Genomic DNA, 9,546 nt, shown 5'->3' with positions numbered 1-9,546 from the left:
GTGATGGAGAGCCATGGTCAGCAGCCATCAGGAGGTCATTGGTGACTCTAATCAGCGCTGTCTCTGGTCACTGGATAGCATCCATGTCTCACAAACCATATAGCAAAACAGGAAGCACCAGGGCTCTAAAGACTTGGACCTTGTCCTTATGCAGACATATTGGGAGCGCCACACACCCCTTTCCAGCGACCTCATGACCCCCCATGCTCTCCCAATCCATCTATAGACTTCATAGGAAGAGTCACCAGAGACATGAATGTCACTGCCGAGGTCAGTAAACCTCTCAACAGGGTCGACACTCTCACTGCTGATGGCCGTGCCCAAGAGGTCATTAAAGGCCTGGATGTTGGTTTTTATCAGGACACTCGCAAGCCCAAACACTCAGTCTCTCGAGACCCCTGATCAGAACCTCCATTGACTCTGCAAAGATCACAGCATCGTCAGCAAAGTCAAGATCAGTGAATCTTTCTTCACCAACAGATTCCCCACAGCCACTGACCAAAGGGCTAATGTTAAATGTCTTATCTTACCAAGAGGCCAGCCATCACACACAACACCATTTTCAAGTTTGTTCCCAACACTACCATTTCTCAGAATGAGTGAATCATGAGTTGAGCCAGGCCATCTCGCCACAACATTAATGAGATGCATTTTCGCATCACAGATAATTTGCACATTAATAGAGTGGAAATGCTCTCTATTTACATAAGCAAATTCATTCTCTGAAAGTGCCTTTATAGCCATGTGTGTGCAGTCGACCGCTCCGATTACATTTGGAAAACTGGACGTTGCTGCAAATTGTGCTTTGATGTTTGCCGCTCAACAACAGTGAAAGGAAATCTTATATATTTGGATGACAAGCAGGTAATACCATCCCATACAGCTGGCATGGCGTGAATCAGAAATGACTGAGAAATACCCAATCAGTCAGCCAGATCACGATGGAAAGCTCCTGTGGATAAAAACCCGAGAGTGAACAGACCTTGCAAAGGAGCAGATAGCGCACAATTCCTCCAGGTCTGCCTTTGTAAAGCCAGGCGCCAGTTCAGCACACAGCACCAAGAGGAGAACTCCTGGAAACTGAAATCGATCAGTATGATATCTAAATATGCGCTCTAATTCTTCCATTTGCAGTCTTCTAACAATGCTACAGCAGCGATGGTAGCTGGAGTAGTTTGGCCATTCTGTGCTCCATTATACGGTGTAACAGTAGGGGGCGCTAGTGCTCCCTTGAACCCTCAGGTACCACGCCAAACACCAGGTAAAAGTCCAAGAGTTTTTATTTTTATAATAACAAAGTGCACAAAGCACCCTCCACTCCACACTACTCATATAATCAATAAGCAATTAATAACAATTCCTCCACTCCCAGACACTTAGCCACCCTTCCTCCCAGCTCAGCTCAGTGTCTGGGCTTTCCCACAGTCCTTTTGTATCCCCTGACCCGGAAGTGATTCCAACTCTGCAGTCCATGATTCGCTATCACTTCCGGGTCAGATTAAAAGTTAATTTCTTCATCCCGGAAGCACGTCGTTCCTTCTGGTCATGTGATCAGAACACACTTCCGGGTTATAGGGCACGTATAAGTCCTTGAGCCTCCCTGCAGCGTCCTCTAAGGGGCCCCACGGTGTCCAGCAGGGTTCGGGAATAAAAACTCCATTGTCTATGATTCCCTGCTGGTCTTCGGGGCACTCCCATGCTACAGGGAGGGCTCCATCTAGCGGCCTGGGGGTATTGGCCGGGATGAACAGCCGGCCATCTCCTGCAACGGTTACAGATTGATTACAAATGAATTGCTTTAAATTTGTAAACAATATGCAATTAATTTTGGTGCATTTGACCGTGCCGTGGATGTGAATATAAAAAAAATCGGGAGTGGTCTCCCCTTGACTGTCTCTTATACTCAGATATGGGAATGGATATTTGAGGAGTAAACCGCAAGACAATGATTATATTTTTATATTACGTGCATTAAAGAACCATCAACAACAAATAAAATGAAATGAATAATATACTGAACAATTATTATAAAAGTAAAGTTGAATAAATCGGTCTCTGCAGCTGCATGAATAAAAAAGTACCACTGCCAGTTAGCGGGAATAGCTCAAAAGTTGACAGAAATCTACGTTTTGTACCTAATACTTGGATGCAAAATTTGGTTGACCAAAGTGAAAACGTACTCAAGTTGTCGTGTTTGCACACACACACACAGGCAGAATTGCAAAAATGGTACTTTCGGACTCAGGGAGGTCTAAAATGTCGAGTTTCATCAAAATCTCTAATTCAAATTTTTGGACGATTATAATTCTTTCCCTACAAGAAAGTAAATTGGGACTCCGGGAGGTCTAAAACGTCGAGAATCACCAAAATCTCGAGGTTGAATTTTTGGATGATTACAATACTTTCCCTATACTTTGTATACGTACGAGAAAGTATAAAGAAAGGGAAGCCACACAGAAACCGTACTACTGCTTTGACACTGGGTGCCGCCCAATTACAAAACAAAGCAGAAACTTGCGTACGTATGGTCCGAGTCTGCCGTGAAAATGTGCGTAGCGTTATGTCAAGTTATTTTTTGTACATCTTGACATAAGCGTGGAAACGGGCATATGCAACATTTATACATCAGGCCTCTGGTGAGAAGGGTGAATGGTCTATGCACTCAAAACCCAATTTGTATAAGGAAGGGATGACTCGGGTAACAGAAGAGTTCCCAGTAAGAGGAGGTCCGAACCAGGGGTCTTCTTGAAGTTCTTACCGCTTTGGTCTGGTTATGGATGTGTTGACTCCTGGGATAAAACAGCAATCCCCCTGGATTGAGCTGATGACGCTGTGTTGTGTAACACCGGAAAAGAGGAAGTGGAGAGGAAGTTGGAAGGATGCAGAAGGGCTTTGGAAGATAGAGGATTGAAGATAAATAGGAAAAGGAAAGAATATAAGAGTTTTAATGATGATCAGGATTCAGAGGTGAGCCTGATGGGAGAACTATTGTAAAGAGTGGATAAATGTAAATATCTAGGATCAGTGGTAGCCCAAGATAGAAAACTAGATGAAGAGATAACCCATAGAGTGCAGTGAAGATTGAACAATTGGGAAAAGGTATCAGGAGTGTGTGATTGAAGAATTAATTTGATGGTTAAAGGTTAGGTTTTTAAGACATTAGTAAGACCAGCAATGATGTATGGAGCAGAGACATGGACAGTAAACAGGGCACAGGAGAAGAATTTACATGAGTTAGAAATGAGAATGTTGAGATGGATGTGTGGAGTTACAAAAAAAGACAGAATAAAAAATGAGACAACTGGAGGCACAACAAAAGTGGCAGAGCTATCTAAGAAAGCAGAGGAAAGTAGACTGAAGTGGTAAGGACATGTGGTGAGGAGAGATAATGGATATGTGGACAAAAGAGTGATGGGAATGAAAGTCCAGGGGAAGAAAATCGAGGGAGGTCAAAGCGGAGGTGGATGGATAAAGTAAAAGAAGATTTGAAGGAAAGGGTGTGACTGGCAAGGAGGTGCAGGACCGACCTGTATGGAGAAGGTTGATTAAGCACATCAACTCGAAATAGAAGTGGGAAAAGATGAAGAGGAAGAAGAAAAAGAAGGAATGTTGTAAAGCGCTTTGCAAAGCTGCATGCCAGCAATCACTCTATATAAAGTAATAATAATAATAATAATAATACATTTTATTTATATAGCGCCTTTCCCATGCTCAAGGCACTTAAAGTAATGACTGGCTGATACACAAGAATGTATATAGTAAATACAATGCAACAAAGATAAACAATGTAGGAGCCACACAGGATGGACAGGCATACCGACAAGAAGTCAGGAAGATCCCTTAACCTGGATGGGAGACCCCAAGAGTACAGAAAGGCATCCTGGCCAAGTCAGGGAAGGAGGTTGCACCCGGACAAGGCTACCCTAAGGGATTGGATGGACATCCCAAACAGAAGTGATAATTCCTTACCCGGGTGGGAAGCCCCAAATAAATGGACAGGTGTCCCGACCAGACATGTACTAAATACCTTCGCTGGCCAGGATAAAAGAAGAAGATGGGGAGAACTGTCACAGAAAGATATATAATTCCCTCAGGCGCTAGATGGCAGCAGCCCTCCATGACAGCGCCCATTCAGGAACCACCAGGGAATGCCGGGAATTGTAGTCCAGCAACCCAGCCCTGCTAAGGTCCATGGGTGCCGCAAGGGGATGCTACAGGGAGACGCACTCCCCAGTACAATTCCAGAAGTAATTCCGTCGGGCAACAGCCCTGGCACCGGAAGTACTTCCTGGTCCTCAATAAAAGGGACAGCATTGCCTTGTCCAGGCGAGTTGAAGCTGGGAGGAAGGATGGCAGCACTCGACTGGAGGAGGGCAGTGCGGTGGTGAGAGGAGAGGAGATTGGAAGAGAAAGATAACTTGTGCTTGGTTAGATTTATTTTTGGATAATAAATCATCTATTATTTGAACCTGGGATTGTGCTTGGGGCTCACTGGTGCCCGGTTCCTTCACAGCAGTTACCTATTACAAAACAAATTAAAATTTTTTCGGCAATCACTACAAACTACATGGAACAAATAAACAAATAAATGTCATTTTTTCACAGAGTATTCCTTAAAAAATGACTTTTTGTATTCAAATTTCTTAACAGAATGGAACAAATATAGTCAGTCATTCTCCAACCCGATATATCCTAACACAGGGTCACGGGGGTCTGCTGGAGCCAATCCCAGCCAACACAGAGTGCAGGGCAGGAACAAATCCCCAGGCAGGGCACCAGCCCACTGCAGGGCACACACACACACACACACTGACAAGCTGGTTAGGTGAACTGGCAACTTGAAATTGGCCCTAGTGTGTGTGTGTTCACTCTGCAATGGACTGACACACTGTCCAGGGTTTGGCTCCAAAAGACCCCTATGACCTTGTTCTGGAGTAAGCAGATTACCAAATGACTGACTGGCTGACTTTACTTTTTGTTTCTATTATTACATTGTGGCGGATGACTGGGGCTGTTGCTCAGCTGGGACACCTGGAGGATGAGAGGACCGGGAGAGAGGCAATATCTCTCCCGGGACACGAGAAGGCACTTGGACAATTCTGGAGCCATGGACTGCAGCACTTCCGCTACACTAGGAAGTGCTGTCAGAAGAGAATCCGGGCGCACCTGGAGTGCTTCCGGGTGCCTATGCAGCACTTCCACCACACCAGGAAGTGCTTCAGGAAGATCGTTAGGGAGCACCTGCAGCACATCCAGGACCAATATAAAAAGGGCCGCATCGCTGCAATCGGGGGGCCAGAGTTGGGAGGAAGAAGACAAAGCCTGAGGAGGAGAGGAGGTGAATGGACTGGCAGCAAGATGGGACTGTGTGTTGGTGTTTTGTGCACTCTATAAACTGTAAATAAACCCGGGTGTTGTGTTGAACCTGTGTCCTGCCTGTTTGTATTTGAGTTAGGGTGCCTGTACGCCCCCTGGTGGCTTCACAACATACAGCACCAGTCAATACTCTCAATACACCCAGAAATGGCTATTACTACTTGAAATGCCGGATTTGTTTATTTATTACTCACGCATGATTGCAAAGCCCCATTTTTAGCAGGCATTCCTTCAGTGTCCTAATGGTCAACTGCCTTATCTTAGCCTTAATGAGTCATTTTAAATGCAAATTGGTTGTCAGAGAAACCTTTCTAATTGCATTAGCACTGTTGAAACTGGTTATCCAGTTAATTTGGGTTACAAGGAGCTGGTACTCCTAAAGTTCAGTTTTGGGTTCAGAAATGGCCAAGTCTTAGGTGGTATTTTTAAACCAATTCAATGGCGTCTTTATAAAAAAAGGTATCAGTTTTTATCAAAATCATGAAATTTTCTGAGTGTGTCCAGACGTTGGACTGGCACTCTAAATATTAAAATATTGGTGTGTTCTTAAACTACTTGAAATGAGGTCTTCTCATCTTCATATTATTTGTTCTATTATAAAATTACCCATAACAATAAATGCATTAAAAATGTCATGCCATCTTTTAACCCACTTAATCTAGACCAGGATCATTGGTGATGCCATGGGGGCTGAAGCCTATCCCAGCTAGCATTGGGTGTATGGCAGAAACAAACACCAGTCCATCGTTGGGTAAACACACCTCCATCCCAAACACGTGCTACGGCCTATCATATAGTTAGGTCCATAAATATTTGGACAGAGACAACTTTTTTCTAATTTTGGTTCTGTACATTACCACAATGAATTTTAAACGAAACAACTCAGATGAAGTTCAAGTGCAGACTTTCAGCTTTAATTGGCAACTAATAATGTGAGGCAACTAAAGCATTTTATTAACACAATCCCTTCATTTCAGGGGTTCAAAAGTAATTGGACAATTGATTCAAAGGCTGTTTCATGGGCAGGTGTGGGCAAGTCTGTCGTTATGTCATCATCAATTAAACAGATAAAAGGCCTGGAGTTGATTTGAGGTGTGGTGCTTGCATGTGGAAGATTTTGCTGTGAACAGACAACATGCGGTCAGAGGAGCTCTCCATGCAGGTGAAAGAAGCCATCCTTAAGCTGCGAAAACAGAAAAAACCCATCCGAGAAATTGCTACAATATTACGAGTGGCAAAATCTACAGTTTGGTACATCCTGAGAAAGAAAGCAAGCACTGGTGAACTCAGCAACGCAAAAAGACCTGGACATCCACGGAAGACAACAGTGGTGGATGATCGCAGAATCATTTCCATGGTGAAGAGAAACCCCTTCACAACAGCCAAACAAGTGAACAACACTCTCCAGGGGGCAGGCGTATCGATATCCAAGTCTACCATAAAGAGAAGACTGCATGAAAGTAAATACAGAGGGTGCACTGCAAGGTGCAAGCCACTCATAAGCCTCAAGAATAGAAAGGCTAGATTGGACTTTTCTACAGAACATCTAAAAAAAGCCAGCACAGTTCTGGAAAAACATTCTTTGGACAGATGAAACCAAGATCAACCTCTACCAGAATGACTGCAAGAAAAAAGTATGGAGAAGGTGTGGAACAGCTCATTATCCAAAGCATACCACATATCTGTAAAACACGGTGGAGGCAGTGTGATGGCTTGGGCGTGCATGGCTGCCAGTGGCACTGGGACACTAGTGTTTATTGATGATGTGACACAGGACAGAAGCAGCCGAATGAATTCTGAGGTGTTCAGAGACATACTGTCTGCTCAAATCCAGCTAAATGACGTCAAATTGATTGGGTGGCGTTTCATGATACAGATGGACAATGACCCAAAGCATACAGCCAAAGCAACCCAGGAGTTTATTAAAGCAAAGAAGTGGAAAATTCTTGAATGGTCAAGTCAGTCACCTGATCTTAACCCAACTGAGCAGGCATTTCACTTGTTGAAGACTAAACTTCAGACAGAAAGGCCTACAAACAAACAGCAACTGAAAGCCGCTGCAGTGAAGGCCTGGCAGAGCATTAAAAAGGAGGAAACCCAGCATCTGGTGATGTCCATGAGTTCAAGACTTCAGGCTGTCATTGCCAGCAAAGGGTTTTCAACCAAGTATTAGAAATGAACATTTTATTTCCAGTTATTTCATTTGTCCAATTACTTTTGAGCCCCTGAAATGAAGGGATTGTGTTCAAAAAATGCTTTAGTTGCCTCACATTTTTATGCAATCGTTTTGTTCACCCCACTGAATTAAAGCTGAAAGTCTGCACTTCAGCTGCATCTGAGTTGTTTCATTTAAAATTCATTGTGGTAATGTACAGAACCAAAATTTGAAAAAAGTTGTCTGTCCAAATATTTATGGACCTAACTGTATACCATCGCCAATTCGCCAGACCTACATGTCTTTGGACTGTGGGAGGAAACCAACACAGACATGGGGAGAACATGCAGACTCCATGTGGGGAGGTCCTGAAATGCCTTCTGCAACCCTGGCCTCCTTACTACAAGGCAACAGCTCTACCACTGCGCCACCACCTCACTGAAAATGTGGTCCGTGCTAATCATTATATTGTTGAAATACATTTTAAAAATGTATACTTTTGAATTTTACTCTGACGTTTGCCATAAATAAAAATCTTTTCATTCCAAACCAAAAAGTATTTCAAACACAGTTTTAAAACAAGCAGGTTTAGTTTCCTCGTCAATTTCATAGAACGCACAGTTCTCGAATATCTTCTCCTAAACCTTTACAATTGCCCTGTTATGGCTGCCACCGATGCAGAGTCCTGACTTCAGATCCTAAGCCCGGTCTTTGCCCGAGTCGAGTTCGCACGTTCTCTCCCAAATAAACGTAGGTTTTCTTCCCACATCCCCGAAGACGTGCTGTTTAAGTGGACTGGAGATTCCGAATTTGCCCATTGACGGACCTGCACTGATGCTGCCTGATTCCCTCCCCAACTAAATTGGATTAAGTGGGTTTGAGACTGTAGCGTTACGTTATGTTGTGTTTGCGTGGCGATGCGTCAGCTCCCAACACACCAAACCCCGCCCTCCCCTGACGTCTTCTCCGACGCGCGCGCGCGCGCGAGTGTGTGGGCGGGGGCGTAAAGTGATTGAGTGCGAGGTACGCGCACAAGCACTAGCGGTCGGAAAAGGCTGTCTTCAGCTGTTTTTTTTTCTTCCTTCGGCCGGTTGGGGAGTGGAGGAGGAGGAGGAGGAGGAGGTGGAGGTGGAGAAACGGGAACGGGATAACGAAAGGAAAGAAAACACTTAATACATAAATCGCGGAATATAGATACAGACAACAGCCACGGACTGAAATATATCCTAAACTGTCTCACTTCAGATGTGCCCATGTCAGCGTCAATGTACGTCGAATGACACCAGTTGAAGATGAGAAGGCAAAAACGCAGTGAGTGGCCTTTTTCCTAACTAACCTTATTTATTTGTCAGGCGCGACTTCCACCGTTATTCGTCGGGGGTGTGTACGTATGGATTTGTATGTTTTAAAGAAGCGTCATTATAACATTGACTATAAAAGGAGCGCGAATGCATATGATATGGATTGGGGGGGGGGGGGGGGGGTCTACGATGTGGTTGGGTGTTATAACGCGTGACATGCGTGTAATTTCACAGCTTGGACGGTGGGGTGGGTGCTCGGTTGCAAGGCCTTGGGCTCTTGCCCTTTTCTATTTCTTTTTTCAAACGCTGTACGTGACCACGGGTTGACCTTTTAGCATATGTATTGGGGACATTTATTTAAAACCAGTGTACAATACACAACTCCCCCCCCCCCCCCCCCCCCCCCGATTGGCCAGTGACCTCAACACCTGGCGGAGGACTGCAAGTGTTCGGGCCTCCCGCAACTCCCGTGCTCATCCAGGGATGCGCGAGCAGCAGGGTTCGCTCCCATTCACATTTAACGGAATACACCTTCCCATGTCACCTTTATTCATGTCTCGTGCCCATTAGTGCTTTAGACATCCTGATACGTTGGCAGATTTTTGATGATGCGCGTATTCCATTTGTAGGCATCTACAGTGCAGAAATGTGTTTGTTGTGTTATACCTGTAAATACTTTCGTGTTCAGGTTCGGGTGTTTTTATATAGCGCGTT

At 44.6% G+C, this 9,546-nt stretch overlaps 1 protein-coding gene across 3 annotated transcripts in view; it reads left to right on the top strand.

The window, feature by feature from the left end:
• The first annotated feature begins 8,570 nt into the window (after positions 1–8,570).
• marchf2 (membrane-associated ring finger (C3HC4) 2) overlaps positions 8,571–9,546 on the top strand; it is a 61,992-nt gene continuing 61,016 nt past the window's right edge. Inside the window, exon 1 of one of the 3 annotated variants that reach the window (XM_028816509.2) lies at positions 8,571–8,842. The gene's annotated coding sequence lies outside the window, so the exon portion shown is untranslated. The remainder of the gene's footprint in view (positions 8,843–9,546) is intronic. The other 2 variants (XM_028816508.2, XM_028816510.2) reach the window with 2 other exon arrangements.

The sequence above is a fragment of the Erpetoichthys calabaricus genome, chromosome 12 (assembly GCF_900747795.2).
Source record: "Erpetoichthys calabaricus chromosome 12, fErpCal1.3, whole genome shotgun sequence".
Classification (NCBI taxonomy): domain Eukaryota; kingdom Metazoa; phylum Chordata; class Cladistia; order Polypteriformes; family Polypteridae; genus Erpetoichthys; species Erpetoichthys calabaricus.
Note: the sequence above shows the minus strand (reverse complement) of the source record. Positions and strands in the feature narration are given on the sequence as shown.